We start from the raw sequence: 19,661 nt of genomic DNA on the forward strand, positions 1-19,661 counted from the left end.
TTAAGCAATCGCTAGTGCCCAAAAAACACAATGCAGATAATAGTCACTGAAAATTCATATCATACACATACAATGGTCCAATTCAATGTCTTCAAATAGAACAAAAAATGAAACAAAAAAACCCGAACACTGTAAATAATCTGTACTGAATGTGTTTGATCACAGAAGAACGTTAACAGGCTGAATTTACAACCGAATTGTATTTGATCTATAAAAAGTGTCTGCATTCGTCTTCCGCGTTCACACGACACCCGAAAATGCCACTGCAAACACAAACAATTCAACGTCATATCTTCTAATTTAGAGCAGACATTATTTTATCATTTTTCAATTTTTTTTAAATTTATTAATACAATAAAATATGATTACACATACTACATTACTATTGCAAGAATTAAAATTTTAGGGAAAAATGGTTTAGGCTGTTGTAAGCATTAAAAATACACCTTATGCAATTTTCAACCCGAGCTGGCCCGTTTGAGATGAAAACAATTCATATGTAAATGAGTCAAAACTGCAAGCAAGTAAAAATAACAATGATCACCTCTATACTTGATGAATAGTTTCAGTTTCACGAGCGATTACTTCCTCATCACGTTTCTCGGGTTCAAAAATAAAGGGAGACGGCTGAATATCAAGGTCTACATTTCCCACGCAAAAGCCCGGAAGTTATTCAATGAAGGAGGGATTTTTGATAGAAAGACTTCTTGAAGGTTCTTTCCCATTCCCTTGTGATATGGATTCTCCTTCTTATCGTACCGGTATCGGAAATTTTCATATGTTGTCTGTATCAATAGCAAAGTTTTCTGAGTATGAACACACACACACACATATAGGATCAGTATCACGAGAGAACTTTTTTGAAATTGAGAACTATGAGAACCATTTTGGACCACAAAAAAAACCCAAAATAAAAAAAAATTCATAAAATTAAAAAAAAACACAAAAATGAAAAAAGTAAAAAAACCAAAATTTTTATTTTATCATCCCAGTTTCATAAAAAAAACTCGGTTTAGCTAAATTATAGACACATATGTATACATATATGTACATTTACATGTTTTTTTATACACATATGTATAATTTAAGATAAATGAGACTGCACATATGTGTATATTACGTAACTAAAGATTAAATAAAATTATATATATATGTGTATAATACGACGTTTTTTTTAATGAAACCGGAATGAAATATAAGAATTTTGGTTTTTTTTTACTTTTTTAAAATTTTTTGTTTTATGATTTTTTAAAGGTGTTTTAGTGGTCCAAAATGGTTCTCAAAGTTCTCAATTTGCAAAGGGTTCTTTTAGGATCCTTACCCTATATGTGTGTGTGTGTGTGTGTGTATATATACACATAATACATAGCAAGAGCACACACGCCTTTCCCTCATAAATTTAAGTAAAATTATAAAAAACAAATATTGTATACAAAATTTATATAGTTTTGAAATAAATGATCACCTGGTTTGTGCAAATGAGATAAAAGTGGAAAACCGAAAGCCCGCCCACAAACCAAACAGTGATAAAGCAGTATACAATAAGAACATCTGATAATATGTCTTTTTGCAAAGCCTTCAAAACACCCTCTTTGTTTTGAACAATGTGGACCCATGAAAAGCCGAACACGTATAAGCACAAGACAGTTGATGTAAAGATAAACATGTAGAAGAACCGATAGTTACGCTGCAATAATAACATTAACGTTATATCAGAAATGATTAGTGAATCAGATACAATTAATAATTATGTTATTTGTTATAATGATGTGAGTTTTTCAATAAAATAATTCGGGTTGTTTAATGCATTTGTCAGGTAAATTTGTTTGCATAACTTTCTACCCGTTTGACCATTTGACCCATTAGAGATAAAACATATAAGAGGTTTTGTAAGCATCAAAATTTAATAACACACTTTGACACGTTAGAGATACAATATTCAAGAGGTTGTATGCATTAAAATTCAAAAAAACACTTTGAGCAGTGTATGGCCCGTCCTAGATAAAGACATTTAGGATGTTGCATGCATTAGAATTCAGAATTCTGAAACACACTTCGAACAACTTCGACCCGCTTGACCATTTGGTCCGTTAACTATAAAACATTCAGGAGGCCGCAAGCATCAAAATTCAAAAACACACTTTGAGCAGCTTTTGACCCATTCAACCTGCTTTCATTTTAGCTCAACTTTTTGGTGTTGACCGCTTGACCCGTTAAAGATAAAACATAAAATAATTGTTACAATTCAATCAACTTACCAGCCCAATGCATTGACCGACCCACGGACAATGATGGTCAAACTTTTGAACACAGTTGTTGCAGATGGAGCAATGTGAGGCCCGGGGTGCACGATAAAGCATACACGTGTCACAATATTTGACATTGACCGAATGACCGTTCACAGTCACTTCTTTAGTTTTTGGTAATCTCAAATGCGGAGTTCGGTCATTGACCCACTCCATTGAAGGTGTGTTCATATCAAATGCTTCCTCAGATTCAGGTGGCTTTGTATTTCGTGGGATTATTCCCGGATCTCTACTTGATGTCAAGAAAAGAAATAATATGTCCTGCATTATTTAGAAAAGTAATTCAATAAAATACATAGATTTATAAAATCCATTCTAATATGTTTCCTCTTAACAATAACCTTTTATGAATTTTGTAATAAATTTCATAAAAAATACAGTCATCATCTAAAACATCTATAATTATATTTTTCATATTGTTAAAAACAAGAAATGTAGATTGAAAGTATTTAAAACAGTGTAAAAATGAGGGTTAGATAAGAATTTTTTATTTTCTCATAAAGCATGTGTTTTCTTGCAACTATTAAGCAAGGGAATATTTGAGATAATAATATAATCATTTCATATATTAAGTTAAAAAAATAAGACTTTGCTTACCAAACAAGTGAGAAGTGCTGCCACAAACAGTACAATGTACCAGTAAAAACTATCTTTACCATCTTTCTCATTCACATTAATGGTGTGATAAACTTTAATGCAAAAGGATAAAGCAGGTCCTCCAATCATGACTACGGTCAAAAATATAGAAGACACATCAGGACCGAAGATCAACCGTCCCCCGCAAAAGAATCTCTGAGATCATTATAATATAAAAGACTAGTTAAGTTTCAAATAATAGAAAACGTGACGCCATTATTTCAAACTATCAATAACAAGATCCATTAGTGAATCTTGAATCAAACCAAATGTCTTTCAAGATTGTAAAATGATATATTTTGTGCAAATAAGATCTTGAAATCATACATGATCTTATCAAATTATCTTGAAAAGTATCCGGCTTTATATATCACATTTGAAGTTGAATTTTCTTTAAAACGGTACAAGCTTTTCTTGTTCGGAATTTGAGAAAACTTCAGTTTAGGTAAACATGATTTAGAAACACTAAATTTGCACAATATTTACTCAAACCATACATGATTTTATCAAAATTAACTTGAAAAGTATCTAGCTTTATTTCAAATTTGAAGTTGAAAAAGGTACAAGCTTTCTTGTATAGATTATGGCGGTTTAGCTAAAAATGATTTAAGGACACTTGATATATACTACAATATTTCTTGAAATCATACATGATATAATCAAATTATCTTGAAAAGTAAAGGCTTTATTTCAAATTTGAAGTTAAAACTTTATTTAAAAAAAGGTACAAGCTTTTCTTGTACAGATTTTGAAAATTCAGTTAATAAGGTAAATATGATTTAGCAACACAAGATTTATACAACATTTCTTGAAATCACACATACATGATGTTATAAAATTATCTTGAAAAGTAAAGCCAAGTTGATTTTTTTAACAACTAGAAGCTCAAATGAAAAGATTTACCAATTACCCTTTTGCAATTACATCATTTCCATTCAATTAAAATCAAAATAATTGATGTTAGATAACTTGACTAAATAATTTTAATAATAATAATAATAATAATAATAAATCATTTGAAAAGACAGACGCATCATCATTTAGTGTTCCAGATGATTACAAAATGAAAAGAATTGGTGAGGAAACACTAATCTACCCCGGGCAGATTACGGATAATCTGGGGGTTAAGTAATGTTTCCCACGAGGGTTAGGTCCGGCAAAGAAGGATGTTCTTCAGATGACCTGCAAAACCGACACCGTGAGCTCGTCACTGAGAAGGGGGGGTTCCTCCTTGTGACCACCCTCCGGCGTGAGAATCAGACTAGATTACTCTGAATATAAGTGTATATTGAGAGAAATAGCTAGTGAAGGTAAAATACCAGATCATGATACCGTTCCAAGGTGTTGGAGTATTTATAGCCGAATGTAGGTTTCCAAGCAGGTACAGCCAGCTGTAGAATATTCCTGTTCTACCAACTATGGGCTACGCACGTGCCATGCTGGTTGGTGGGTAGGCAGCGGCTGATAGTGACCAGGCCGGCTGTGTACTATTCCTTTTCCACCAACTGCAGGCTATGTGCGTGCCACGACAAGGGTTGGTGAGTAGGCAGCGGCTAATAGTGACAAACAGTACTAGAGCATGCTCCTCGTACTGTTTGTCGGTGAGCTGTCACCCTGTGATTGGTTCATGGGCTGCTTTGGTCAGATCTTGTCTATTTTGTCCATACCTTGGTAGGTATAGTACAAAAGATCTTCCAGAAGCATACAGACTGGCTCATTTGGGCGGGAGTATTCCCGCCTTGCTCATTCCTTCAGGTGACACTGAATTATTGAGTTAGTGCCTAGTGCGTGTAGCCTTGCTATTAGTGCGGGTAGCCTTCCCTGATGGCTTGTATCCGCAGCTGCGGGGACAGGCGGGATACTTCACCATTGGGAGGCTTTCCCTGCAGGAACAGCTGGCGTACTGCGCGTAAGGTCTTCATCTCTGAGCATGGTGGGTCCTGCGGAACCAGTTGGTCCTTGCGCAAACGTCCCTTTTCAAGGTGAGTCTTGCGGGTCCAACTGGGCTCTGCTGGGACCTACCTCTTCAAGTCCCCCCAGTCCAATGTTCTTCTCATGAATTGTTAATAAGTGAGGTGAGCTTTGGACTTAAGGGGTTTTGAAAAGTATTTGGTTTTAAGGTTGTCCGTGGGGATTCTTCCCGCGGTTTCCCTAATGTCACGCAGAAATTCCCGACTTTTCTGCTTGATCTTTGGGTATGATGCGGGTAGGTGTGTAACCTCCTCGCAAGTCAGGAGCGTTGAGTTCCACTTGTGTAGATTCTCCATGAGGTTTTGGTAGTTTTGAACATAGTGATCAATTATGTTAAAACAACCAATTCCATCTTGGAGCTTCAAACAATCTAGTTCTCGACGTTCCCACTATGCGGGGATGTTATTCCCGTTTCCGCAAGCATGGCCCAGAAGATCCTTCTTGGTTTCAATTCCCTGCGGAGTGCTAGGTATGTGAAGGGTTTCGCCTTGACACTGTACCCGCACTCGTCTTATAGTTACTTTACTTCCAAGGTATTCCTGGATTCAATTCCCTGCGGGTGCTAAGTATGTGAAGGGTTTTGCCTTGACACTGTACTCGCACCTGTCTTATAGTTACTTTGTTGCCAAGGTAAGGGGTATTTTCCCGCTTACTTTTGAATCTTTTTGAAATTCGAAGAGTTGGTGAAAGGATAAGAACAGTCCAAACTGTTGAAACGTCGTCCGACGGTTTCTTCTGACAGTGTCAGGACGTGCAGGAAGTTATGGCGACGTGACAGTATATGGTCATTCCAGGCGCTTTTTCAGGCGCGATGGCGCGATTTTTCGGGCGCGTGGCCGCGAAATTAATGGCACGCGTCCTTTCAACAGCTGTTGCCAGCTTGCTCTTTGCCACGTGTCATAGTTTCATTGCACCTGCGATTTCTCTCTCTTCCGCATTAAATTCATCGCATTAATTGCGATGAGTATATAAAGGGCGAGAGGGTGCACCTTAGTCCACACTTTCACTTCTCTCTTCATCTTCTAAACGATTTCCGGCGAATACTCACTATTCCGTCGAGCATTCTTCTGAAATCGTTGTTCTGTACATCCAAAACATGTCTTCTACCCGTGATTTTGAGGCCGCTGCCGAGGAGTCTGAGTTGTTCGTCGAGAACCCGACGTCGACGTCCGAAAAGGACGACAAGAGCACTGCTGGCGAGTGCCAGTGCGCTCTTCCTATTGACCTCTACCAGTACATCGTCCGGAAGTTCATGCTCGAGCCTTTCGAGCCTGAGTTTCCGGAGCCTCATCAGACGGTGTACGATGCCCCCAATGGCAAGATAGGGGTGTACGCTGCATTCTTCGTCTATGGGAATCTGAGGTTCCCATTGACGAAGTTTGTGTACCGTGTTCTGGAGAGACACGGTGTACACTTGACGGAGGTACACCCAATGGCGATCGCGAAGATCCGCCATTTCGAGTGGGTGTGCCTCATTATGGGTGTAGAGCCCCATGTCGACCGCCTGATGACCTTCTACTCCTAGAGGTGCATCCAAGGGTGGTACACCCTGGTCAACCGGATCAAGGGTCTGAAGATTTGCGCCACCGAGCGCAGTCTTCGGTCTTGGAAGCGGGAGTTCTTCTATATCTCTGCCCGTGTCGTCCATATTGCGATGACATTCAAGAACGAGAGAGCACTCCCCAACCTTCAGCCTCCAACTACCAGGAGGCGGAATGGTTATCCAAGATCTCCCGGATCCAGACTCCGGTTTACCGGTTTGCGGAGTCCGGGATGGTGATACTCGGGATGAGCCGGGTATGGAAGGATGCCGGCTCTGAGACTCCGCAAGTGCCGATCGTCCTCGAATACGGTTTGAACTCTGTCCCTTACGGTATGCTTTATTTTATTTGCTAGGTTAGGGTTTTTGTTCTAACCATCTCTTTATTTTCAGAGGGAAACGACTTGCAGTCTCTCCTACAGCCGCGGGAGGCTGGTGGTCCCGCTCGGATGGGTACTCGCGCTCTTGACGAGAACGAGTTGCCCATCCTTGAGCAAACGGCGGATCGGTTCGTGGAGGTCTACCCGCCAGGCCACAAGATCCTGAGCGCCAGGCGGCCAGGTAAAGAACTTTTTAACCCTCGCCCTGTCAATGCTGAAACCTCTGCGGGAATTCCTCTAATTTTGTCATCTTCTGATGAGGAATCCGCAGATGGTCCTTTCTTGGCGAGGAAGAAGAAGGCTGCCGGCGGGAAGGGCAAGGCGAATGTTGCCTCCACTGCCGATCCGGTGAATCGGTCTGACTCAGAGACCGAAAGTGAGGAGGTGGCGGGGAACCCTGGTGGTGAGACCACTGTTCCGGAGGTTCAGACGGCTGTCACCTCCGAGCAGCCCCGGACGACGACGGTGACCGGCGTGAAGAGGCCGGCTCCATCGGGTTCGTCCCCGCCTGTTCGCACCTTCAAGCTCAAGAGGACTCGTAAGTGTAAACTTAATAGCTTTAACTTCATATCTTTCTGGCAATGTTTTTAATGTCTTGTCTTCATGCAGGCGTGGATGCAACTGCATTCCAAAGCGATGCGGGGAGGAGCGGTTCTGGACCCATGAAGGTAGGTTTGGTCAACCTACCCGAGGCGATGACCCAGGCGGCTACGCCTGCTTGCAGTACTGGTTCAGTTGCTCATCCCGTTGAGCCAACTGTTCCAGCTGTAACCTTATCCCCGCCGGCTGTCGGTGCCATTTTCACCGAATCCGTCACTGAGCCGGCGGTGATTTCTCTTGCGGGTTCTTCCGCAGCCGCGGCCACGGTTGTGAGTTCACCTCCGGTGAGTTCACCTCCGTTGGTTTCCACCGCGGCAGCCTCCACCGTGTCTCCTCCGGCGCCTGCGACTACGGCCAGTCCTTCAGGTACGTTTGGGGTTGGGGCGTCTAGCCAATCCTTGCCTCCTTCCCGTCTCCTTGACCTTTTGGATGGATATCCCTTAGGTTCAGGTGATGGGTTTGGTGGCTATCGGCCTGTTGTCGACCCTACAGGTGCGTAGGGTTATTTTGGCCTATATCCCTTTCATCATTTCTTTCTCTTAACTGTTTTTTGTTTTATTGCAGTTCGTGATTCCAACGAGGTGTACGCTCCTCGGTGGAAGATCCGCCGGGGAACGACCCTCCGGACTGCTGAGGACTGCGTCGAATGGGCGCGTCACGCCGCCCCAAGCGGTGCGCTGGGGGAGGCCATGGCCAGCTACCAGGAGGGTAGGCTGTCCAACGAGCTCCGAATCCTTCTCGCCCGGATGCAGCCGCACGTCGAGCTACTTTGTCGTGAAAACGACAAGTTGAAGACGGCGCGTAGCCTTGAAGTGGCTCAGGCGCGGGCTATCCTGGAGGAGAACGCGAAGCTTGCCGCCGTTGCTGCGGAAAAGGAGAAGGCCTTCAAGGCCCTTGAGGTTGACGTTCAGGCTCGTCTGGAGGCCCGTTCCAAGGCTGCCCAAGCTTTTAACGAACAGCTTCGGCTGGCCAAGGAAACTGCAAGGAACGCAACCGAGAGGGCCACCAAGGCTGAAGCTGCTGCTGAGCCTCTACGCATCGAAAATGAGGAACTTAAAGCCAAATTAGAGAGGCTCCAGCAGGCTCATGATGCCTTGGCCATGGAAGATGCCAAGAAGCTCCAAGAGATCTTGGACCAGAGGGGGGTGCTTGACCACACTGAGCGTAAGCTAAAGGGCGTCGAAGAGGCTGCAGCCAAAGATGTGTTGCTTGCCAACCTCACAAAGAACGAAGCCCAACGCGCCCGTAATGAAGCTTAAGCTGCCCTCCAGGAGGCTCTGGTTGCCAAGGAATGGCTTCTTCGAGAAGCGTTGTCGCAGGTATGCGCAGCTTCCTAACTTCTAACTTCTTTACGCTTTTCCTTACTCTTGAGTTTTTGACAAACTTCTGTTTTGTAGGTTGTGCATCGGGTGTTCACGAACACATCATATGACGATGCGATGAGCGCAGCCCTCAACGCTTCTCATGAGGATGGGGAAAAGGCTGGCTTCCTGCTTGGTCTAGGGTTTGTTGAACAAGGCATCCCGCCTTCCAACTTCCCTCTTTACAATGCGGATACTGAAGCTGCGTATGACCAAGCAGTGAATCAGTATGCTGCCTTCCCGCATCCGGTGGTGGAGAAGGTGAACGAGATTGCTGCTGCTGATGATGGGCTAGCTATCCTTAAAGCTTTCCTTGAACCGCCACACTCTACTGATGGTGCGGGTCCAAGTGAAAGTGGTCCTGAAGCTTGATCCTTTAGATCCCTTTCCACCATTAGAGTAGATTTTTATTTTTGTATAGCTTCTTTTGTATGCGGGTATGTACCCAGCAATCTTTATAATATTTGAATTTCGATGGAATAAAGATTATTTGCTAATGCCTTGCCTTGTTTATTTCACGCATATTTTGATTTAACTTAGCAATTTCTTTAGTACTTAGATAAGTTAACTTTTCAACGTGGCAAATAATAAGTTAAAGTTTTGCTTCCTCTTTCGTGATTGTGCGGATAAGACCGTCACTTGCACTTAGTAGGATGGCTAAACTTTACCTATATCTGACCTGCGTGGAAGTTTTCCTCATCTTTTCCTTTGAAATTTTCTAAGTGTTTTGAATAAGTTAACCTTTCGACGCGCGGTTGCCAATAGGTCAATGTTCAGTTTCCCTTATCATGATTGTGCGGGTAGGACCGTCACTTTCATTTATTGGGATGACCAAAATTCACCTATAGCTGACCTGCGTGAAGGTTTTCCTTATAAATTTTTACCGTTTTATGTGTTTATGCGGGTTTTGCCGCCTTCCACACGCAACGACTTACTTCTTCCCATATTTATGCGGTGAATACCGGCATAGCCGCGTGGGAAGTTCATAAGTATAAAGGTAAGGCTATCAACACAATGTGAAAGGAGAATCATTTCCATTAGAAGTGGCTCTAGGCCTTTTCTTTACAAATTTGGAATTGATCTACATGTAACATTTGCGTAATTGAGCTCCGTTCCATGTTCTTGGGATAGGAGTGCCATCGAGCCTTTCGAGCCGGTATGCGCCTTTTCCCAAAACTTCTTTGATAATGTATGGTCCTTCCCAGACCGGTGCCAGTTTTCCTGGGCGCTCTTGGTTTGAAGCCTCGTTGTTACGCAATATGTAGTCTCCTACATTGAAGTTGCAGAGTTTTACCCGCGTGTTGTAGTACTTTTGCATTTGTCGCTTGTAGTTTTCTTCACGCGCTGCGGCTAAGTCTCTGCGTTCCTCGGTTAGCATAAGGTCTAACCGTCTTTCCGCATCATTGTCTTCTGGCTGAATTAAGACCCTTGGTGAGGGCAAACCAATTTCGACTGGGACCATGGCTTCAGTGCCATAAGTGAGGCTGAACGGGGTTTCTCCCGTACTGGCCTTTTTCAGCGTTCTGTTTGCCCAAAGGACGTGTGGAACTTCGTCTACCCAGCCGGATCTGTGTTCCAGGAGTCTTTTCTTTATGCCTTCGACGATGCTTTTATTTGCTCTTTCCACCTCACCGTTACCTTGCGGGTGTGCCACTGAGGTAATGGTGTGGGTGATTTGAAGTTCTTCTAGCCACTTTTGTAGCTTCTTGTCAGCAAAGTTGGTGCCATTATCGCTCACCAAAGTCTGTGGAAGTCCAAAATGACAAATAATAAATTCCCAAATAAATTTTTTAATATGTTTTGCGGTTGTTTGGGCTAAGGGTTTTGCTTCTATCCACTTGGTGAAGTAGTCGATGGCTACCACTAGGAACTGAACGTTTCCTGCTGCTGTAGGAAATGGGCCTGTCACATCGATGGCCCACTTCTGAAATGGCCATGAAGAGGTGACTGGAACAAGTTCATTCTTCGGGCGATGCGTGTTGGGTGCGTAGAGCTGGCAAGACCTACATTTTCTGATGTATGCCAGCGCATCCGTATGCATCCCCGGCCAAAAGTATCCCGCGTTGTTTAGCTTAGCTACAACAGCGCGTGGACCTGCGTGTACTCCACAGATGCCTTCGTGTACTTCCCTTAGGAGGTAGTCAGCATCTTGATTGTCCACGCATCTTAAGAGTGGGCCAAGAAAATTACGTCTGTAAAGGATGTCATCGATGAGTTGATAGTTTAATGCTTTACAACGTATTTTTCTTGCCTGTGTTTTTGACTCTGGTAGTATACCCGCTGCAAGGTAATTTATTATTGGTGTCATCCACGTTTCTGTACCGGTTTGGATGACACAAATTTCCTTGTGCGGGACTGATGGTGCTTCAAGGAGTTCAATGCGGATGTCCTTTCCCAAATGGGTGAAGGCTAATGATGCAAGCTTGCTTAACACATCCGCAGATTTGTTTTCGCTACGCTTGACGTGTATAACTTTACAATCATTAAAATCGCGCATAAGGGTTTTTGCTTGTGCAAGGTACAGGGTCATTGTGTCGTTCACGGCCGTGTACGTTCCGTTTATCTGATTGGTTACTAACATGGAATCTACGTGGGCTTCCAAGTTTTTCACTCCCATTTTACGCGCAATTCTCAGCCCTGCCAAGAATGCTTCGTACTCGGCTTCGTTATTCGTACTTGGAAAGTCCAGTCGAATAGCGTAAGTGTATTCTTGGCCTGCTGGGTTGGTTAATTTCAACCCTGCGCCTGAACCCTCGTTGCTGGCTGCTCCATCAGTGTAGAGTCGCCAGACATCATTGATGTCCTGTGCTGGGGAGGGTTGAGCCTCCTTCTGGCACTCTTTCTCCCGCGAAGCGGGGACTTCTGCAATAAAGTCGGCCAGGACCTGGCCTTTCATAACTGGTCTTGGCTTGTACTTTATCGCATATTCCCCCAACTCAATTGCCCATTTGGCTAGACGTCCCGATAATTCGGGTTTGCCTAGAACGTTTGCGAGTTTGAAGTTGGTGAGAATGGTGATTGGGTGACCCTGGAAATATCGTCTCAGTCTGCGTGAAGCTTGTACAAGTGCTAAGACTAATTTTTCCAAGGTGGAGTACCGGGTTTCTACGTCTGTTAGGACACGGCTAACATAGTATATAGGCATCTGGATACCTTTCCGCTCTACTAGCAGGTATATGATTAATTCCTCCCCCGCTTCTGGTGCTGTGAGCGTTGGGAGTTCGATTAAGCATGACCGTATTTCCTGAAAAGCTGCTTCCGCTTCTGGTGTCCAGCGGAAGTGCGTTTTCTTTAAACAGTTTCTCAATGTTGACACGAATGGGAACGACCTATCCGCATGGTTTGACAAAAAGCGGTTAAGTGCGACTAGGCGTCCATTCAGTGTCTGAGCTTGCTTGATGGTAGTAGGTGATTCCATTTTAATAATGGCTTCGACCTTTTCAGGGTTCGCTCTGAAGCCATCTTTAGTAACAATGACTCCCAAGAACTTCCCTTCTTCCATCCCAAAGGAACACTTGCTCGGGTTGAGCTTCATCTTTATCTTTCTGAGCGTGTTGAAAGTTTCCTCGATGTCTTTCAACATCGCTTCTGGCTCAGGGCTTTTGATGACCAAATCATCCATGTAGACTTCCAAGTTTCTCCCAATTTGGGCATGAAACTCTTTGTCCATCAGGCGTTGGTATGTGGACCCTGCATTCTTAAGTCCGAATGGCATCATTTGATAACAAAATGTGCCATCGGGCGTCCAAAATGCGGTTTTGTCCTGATCATCTACAGCCATGTGGATTTGATGGTACCCCTTATATGCATCAAGGAAGCATTTAAGGCGAAACGGTGCTAATGAATCCACTTTGAGGTCAATTTCGGGTAACGGGTAACAATCTTTGGGGCATGCTTTGTTTAAATCTTTGAAATCTATACACATGCGCCATTGTTTGTTAGCCTTCGGTACCATAACGGGATTTGCAACCCATGTTTGATATCTACTAACGCGTACGATGCCCGCGTCAAGGAGTTCCTTGACTTGGGTTCTACACGCGTTTGCCTGTTCCGCCCCCATTACTCTGCGCTTTTGTATGACTGGCGTAAAAGCCTGGTCACACTTGAGCTTATGCTCTGCTTTACTTCGAGGTACACCAGTCATGTCAGCTGGTGTCCACGCGAAGATGTCAGCGTTTCTTTGTAATAAGCGTTTGAGTAAGGTGCGCGTAGGATCAGCGATTGTTGGGCCAATTGTAACAGCCTGGTCAAGGTATCTGCCATTGAGGGCCCATTTTTCTGGTTCGGTAATGGTTGGTTTAGCCATCTTTGGTTTGGGTTTAGATGAGACGGATGCGATGCATACCTGGGGGATACCGGTGATCATCGCTACACCCTGAGCAGTTGGCCATCCCATCATGCCGTGGACTGAAGATACCACGGCGTTGAATCTTGCCATCCCGTCTCTCCCGAAGAGAATGTCGTATGTGTGATGTGGCTTCCTCATTACGACGAAGTCCACGTCTTCTGTGCGGGAGTATTTCCCGTCCGTGAGAATGACGGGGAAAGATAGGATACCCAGGGGGGTGTTTGTGCTGCCGTCGAACCCTTCCATTGAGGCGTAAACCGTTTCCAGGCGTTCTTTGTCTTCGTCGTCTAGCTTGTCGAAGAACTGCCTATACATAACCGTTGACGAGGCGCCGTTGTCCGCAAGAGTGCGGGAAGTTATGTAATGCCCCAGCTGGCTTTTGATGACGATGGGGCCTTCCTTGCTGGGTCCTCCTGGCACTCGCGGGAAGCGTACCTCAGCTTCCTTCCATTCGCATGGTTCTGTCGTTCGTCTTTTTCTTCCTCTGATGTTGCCATGAACCAAGTGGATGCTGATGTTAACGGGCTTTCGTCCATTGCCTTTATACCGGTTATCATTCCTTCCTCCATTCTTGATTGATGCCACAAGGTGTGCAAGTCTTCCATCCTTGACGAATGTTTCAACAACATTCTTCAAGGATGTACACTCCTCTGTACTGTGACCCTTTGTCCCGTGGAAGTCACAGAATTTGCTCTGATCCGCATTAGGTCGTTGTCGGATCATTGGAGCTTTTGGCCATGGCAATTTTTCGGTGGCAAATATCTCCGTGACGCTTTTGGTGAGTGGCGTCCACCGGTGTTTTCGGCTTGACGGGTGCTTGTTATCCCTTCCGCCAACAAGTGGGCGAGATCTGGATGAGGTGTCAAAGTTTACCCTTGACTGCCAAATACCTAGCTTCCTCTTCTTGTTCTGCCGGGCGATCCGAACATTGTTTTCTCTGGTCCTCTGCGTGTAGAGATGTGTACTCTGGGGAAGATCCCTACCCAGTTGCTTCTCCGTCTCGGCAAAGCGCTTGGCTGCCGTCATGATGGCATCCCATGTGGATGGCATGCCGTCCTTACCCGTCAACGTGCGGATAAGCTCCGGGTATTCGGCGCCCTGGATGAAAGCGGCGTAAACAGGATCTTCACTTATGTTGCCCAGACTCAGCTTTTTGGAGTTGAAGGGAGTGATGAAGTCTAGTAAAGATTCATCTTCCTCTCTCACGCAGTTGAGGATCGTCCACTGCTCTTCAGTATATTTCCTCTGTTGACTGAAGTGTTGGCTGAACTTGTGTTGAAAGTCTGCCCAATCATAGATGTGGTGGACCGGTAAACGATCAAACCACGCCCTGGCCGCTCCAACCAGCGTCATTTGGAACATATAACACCACGTGGGTTCCGTCCAGTTACTGACGGTTGCCCCCGCTATGAATCTGTTCAAGTGATCGTCTGGGTCGGATAGACCATCATAAGTACCGATGTTGGACATCTGTTTGGCACTTCTCGGGGCGATTGCTTCCGCGATGTCCCTTGCAAACTTGGACTTTCTCGCATTTGCGGCAGTTGGTCTAAAGGTTTTGGAGAAGTCACGTGGGTTTCCTCCCGCGTTCCTTGGTTTGAAGGTTTCTCCAAAATTCCTTCTTGGTTGGAAGTCCGTTTCCTTACGCTTCCCTTTCGCCCTGTGGCGAGGGTTTGCGTCGGTGTCGGATTCCTCCCGATCATTGTCCGAGTACTCGCACTCACTGTTCATGTTGAGCTGTTGTCGAGTATTTCCGAATTCGCCAGCCTGTTGGAGTGAACGCAAGCGTTCATCCAACTCAGCTTGGAACTCTTTCTGACGTGCTTCGGCCCACGCCTTAACTTGATCGAGTGTTTGGCGAGGGAGCCTCGCCTGTTTCTCCAACTGGGCATCAGTGAACCCCAGTGAAATATTGTTTACTGCACTTGCCCCGGCTTGGGTAACCGGGGTAGTGTTCGTAAAATTTCTATAACCGCCGGTGTTCCCCCCAGTAGCTGGGGTTGTGGTTACCGGGGTTTCTTGGTCACTTACTGGCCTTGGGACCGGAGTAACGTTAACCATTTCTTCTGAAATTTTGAAAAAACTGAGAATTAGTTCTAGCTTTTATGCACGGATGGCGCCAATGAAGAAACACTAATCTACCCCGGGCAGATTACGGATAATCTGGGGGTTAAGTAATGTTTCCCACGAGGGTTAGGTCCGGCAAAGAAGGATGTTCTTCAGATGACCTGCAAAACCGACACCGTGAGCTCGTCACTGAGAAGGGGGGGTTCCTCCTTGTGACCACCCTCCGGCGTGAGAATCAGACTAGATTACTCTGAATATAAGTGTATATTGAGAGAAATAGCTAGTGAAGGTAAAATACCAGATCATGATACCGTTCCAAGGTGTTGGAGTATTTATAGCCGAATGTAGGTTTCCAAGCAGGTACAGCCAGCTGTAGAATATTCCTGTTCTACCAACTATGGGCTACGCACGTGCCATGCTGGTTGGTGGGTAGGCAGCGGCTGATAGTGACCAGGCCGGCTGTGTACTATTCCTTTTCCACCAACTGCAGGCTATGTGCGTGCCACGACAAGGGTTGGTGAGTAGGCAGCGGCTAATAGTGACAAACAGTACTAGAGCATGCTCCTCGTACTGTTTGTCGGTGAGCTGTCACCCTGTGATTGGTTCATGGGCTGCTTTGGTCAGATCTTGTCTATTTTGTCCATACCTTGGTAGGTATAGTACAAAAGATCTTCCAGAAGCATACAGACTGGCTCATTTGGGCGGGAGTATTCCCGCCTTGCTCATTCCTTCAGGTGACACTGAATTATTGAGTTAGTGCCTAGTGCGTGTAGCCTTGCTATTAGTGCGGGTAGCCTTCCCTGATGGCTTGTATCCGCAGCTGCGGGGACAGGCGGGATACTTCACCATTGGGAGGCTTTCCCTGCAGGAACAGCTGGCGTACTGCGCGTAAGGTCTTCATCTCTGAGCATGGTGGGTCCTGCAGAACCAGTTGGTCCTTGCGCAAACGTCCCTTTTCAAGGTGAGTCTTGCGGGTCCAACTGGGCTCTGCTGGGACCTACCTCTTCAATTGGCAACTTACATTGCTTCCTTTCCAGGTTTGATACAATCTTTGGTTCTTATGATTCCCTTCTTCTGCCATTATAGTATCACAGGTTTTAGAGAGTGTAAAAAGTTGTGATTGTTGAAATTAAGTGAAAACCCATGTGGGAAAGATGAAATAAATCATGGGTTTTGTAAGATTAGTTGTAAGTAACCGTGAAAGTGAATTGAATGTTGAAAATAATAAGATGAACGGAGAAACCCAGAAAAGAAACAGGGTGATGATGTTGAATGAAATGGAATGTTGGAATAATAATAATAATAATAATAATAATAATAATAATAATAATTTACAGCTGTAGCAGGAACACCATATTCATTATCCGCACATACAATTCATTCTTTTTCTCTTTCTTTGATTCGGCGGATGTTACAACTTTGTAGCGACATTCCCGCGGTATCCTTTCACCTTTTTTAATTATTATTATTATTATTATTATTATTATTATTATTATTATTATTATTATTACTTCAGTCCACGGGGGGTTTACCAAGAATGAAGAATATTATTATGTTTTTGGTGGGTTTTAAGAAACAAACAAGCCTTTATCTTATAGACCTCGTATAGTAATTTTCTACTTAAGGTCGTTATACGATACATGGTGTCTCAATCAGCAAGTAAAGAAGTGATGTACGGGTAAAAAGTCTGAGAACTCTTTTTGCGATCATTGTCATTTTCTTTCTTCTCTCTCACAAACGATTTATTACGAAACTAACCTCACAACTACAAGGGGGTGGTTTGCCTCGTTTCCATCTCCAAAATGAGACCTTTACACCTGGTCTATTTACTAGGCTAAAATGTAACAGTCACTTGCCTGACATCTAATTTAACTGTTTTTGAAACATGGCATCTAACACATTAGATAAAAAAAATTCAAATGGTGATTCTTCCCACAAACAATATAAACATGAAATACACCTTATTATCATTAAAGATGAGTTGTATATAGTGTGTTGGTTTTGTACTCGCTAGGGTCTTAGTTTGGGTTCGGTTACTTGAAAGCCTGTTTTTATCGGGTTTAATAAAGATTGAAGATATGAGAGTATTTTTGAAACGATTGTATCTCTTAGTATGGCTCGTTTAAGTTTTTTACTCTAAAAGACTATAACCACAGTTTATTCTCTATTTAAACAGCTCTTGTACTTTAATTCATCATCACGAGTTGTGAGAGCGGAAATTTATGGTCGCAACCTATGGGCGTAGGTTTCACATCGGAACCGAACTACATACAATCATTGTCTTGTATTCATTTACCTTCCGCAGCTTATTTGTGTGTGTGTGGAGGGGGGGGGGGTGTTTGACCGGACCCTAACAATAGTGTATGTTGTATGCATAGTATTTTAGACGTGACACATGTGTATTGCTATAAAGACCAAGTGATTATGAGCATATTACAAGTATATCCTTGAACAATTGGAATACATTTTTAAAAGCTTAGAGGTTGTTTGATAATCTTGTGTTGAACCATTAAGAGGCCTGACTGATTAAGAGGTAGCATGAATGAATCGGCATATATATAAAACTTACCCATTAAGATGTATCTTTTAAGTGAACTAAACATAGTATGCATTTGACCGATTTGAAGGCATGTTATTAATTGAATCATTAGGATACCATTACCAAGCAACCTCTTAGGCTAAGTGTAGCCGTGGGTGGGGGGGGGGGGGGGGCATATATTTGTCACCGACTTGTTTGATGGACTTGGTGACGTGGTGAGCAAGTATTGGGGGTGTCAGGGTGGGGCGATTTGTGGGCTACAACATCGCCCCCGGGCTACATATCACTCTCTTAACCACGTATCAAAAATCCCTTTAATTTTGTAGTCCCTTCGATACACATAAAACTTAGTGTTTCAACTTATAGACAAAGCAAAAATAATATGCTATGTTGTTGTGTTCAGTAGTTAAATCCAGCTACCAAAAGGACATAACAACAGACTTTGGGGCAAGAAAATGTAACTAGAATTTTAAAATAAACGAGACCCACAACTTTATAGTTTATAGGTGACAGTCTTGGGGATTATATATGTACACTACTCTTACTTATTTGTTTGTACTATTAAATTATTTATTCCGTTTTTTTCCTTTTTTATTTCATAAATGAGAAAGAAGAAGCATCCGATCGTGAGGGCACAAAGTGTCCCTACAAGTTTAATATATTAGTAAATCACCATTCCATGCATCCCCTGCAGCCAACACCTTTTAATTCAACTTATAACTTTATATATAATATAAATATTGTGCTTTTTAGATGAGTTACGTTCAATAAGTTTTTTTCAATGACAAATTTCGTATATTTTTTCTTAGACTCGAGCATATAATCTTTATGTGCTTAAGATAATCTAGCTAAGGCCAACCATAGGACACTTACGGGTCAATAAGTAATGTGTGAAAACGTTTTAAAGGGTCAGTTGATGCGTTAATACCAAACCCTGCCTAACTTCCGTCATCTTGAGCCTGTTCTAAGTCATTGTTTTTTTCTTCACCCCGTTTTAGCGCTTTTGAGTTATTACCTACCCTTGTAAAAATGTGAGATATTTGATTGAATAATTTACACTGTATTTAGTAAATCACTTTATTGTAACATATGGTCTCTCATATCACTATTATTGTTTGATATGCCCTCACTGGATTGTCGGTTGCCTCGGTTGCGACTTCTCAGAGAATAATTCATCATATGACTACTCTCAATTGAGCACAGTTAACTATGGAGTTTTCATTGGACAAACGTGTTAGATGATATTTTAGACAATGCATTCTTTATGAAACATGAATCTCTCATGTGAGATTTGTCTACAATATTACATAAACAGTAGATAGCTAGCGTTCTAAAGATCTATATAATACTTTTTACAACTTTATTAATCATTACTAAAGAAGACGTGATTAAGATAAATATTATGTACGTTCTAATAATAATAAAGCTTATGGGTCTACATGTCACACTATTACAAGTTGAATTATATTTTCCAATACATGGTCAGCTGTTCTTAAATAGTCACTCGAAATGAATTAATTATTTGTGTATAATATGTGATGTTTTTGACATTAAAAAATTCACAACGTTAGAATAGAAGAATATAATAACTGATTATTATTAAAATAATAATAATTTTATGTATTATTATAGCCCAAAAAATTATGTGACCTTACTGAAACAATAAAGAAGTGTGATTATTGTTAGGTGACATATTCCGTTTTTTGTATAATCGATGTAAATGCAACGGAGGTTGATCAATCTAACATGTTAATTACATAAAACAAAATTATGCTACAAGCTAGCTGATGAGGTACACGGTATCCACAACGAATTTGGGTGTAACGATTTTTTTTCTTAGAAATTAGTTTGTGCATGACACTAAAAAGAGGATGTATCGGATTGAGAACGGCATTATTGTATATTCATTATCG

The 19,661-nt window shown here is 42.9% G+C and overlaps 1 pseudogene across 1 annotated transcript; it reads right to left on the minus strand.

The window, feature by feature from the left end:
* Positions 1-42: 42 nt before the first annotated feature.
* LOC143585807 (putative protein S-acyltransferase 4) lies at positions 43-16,529 on the minus strand (annotated as a pseudogene). Its single transcript, XR_013144602.1, has 6 exons — positions 16,231-16,529; positions 2,904-3,098; positions 2,259-2,567; positions 1,466-1,687; positions 545-785; positions 43-263 (listed from the first exon to the last, which is right to left on the minus strand). The product of XR_013144602.1 is annotated as a putative protein S-acyltransferase 4 (transcript).
* Between the last annotated feature and the right edge of the window lie 3,132 nt (positions 16,530-19,661).

Source organism: Bidens hawaiensis, unplaced genomic scaffold (assembly GCF_021521415.1).
Source record: "Bidens hawaiensis isolate Kalapana, Puna unplaced genomic scaffold, B.hawaiensis_p1.1 tig00034174_1, whole genome shotgun sequence".
In the NCBI taxonomy this organism is placed as follows: domain Eukaryota; kingdom Viridiplantae; phylum Streptophyta; class Magnoliopsida; order Asterales; family Asteraceae; genus Bidens; species Bidens hawaiensis.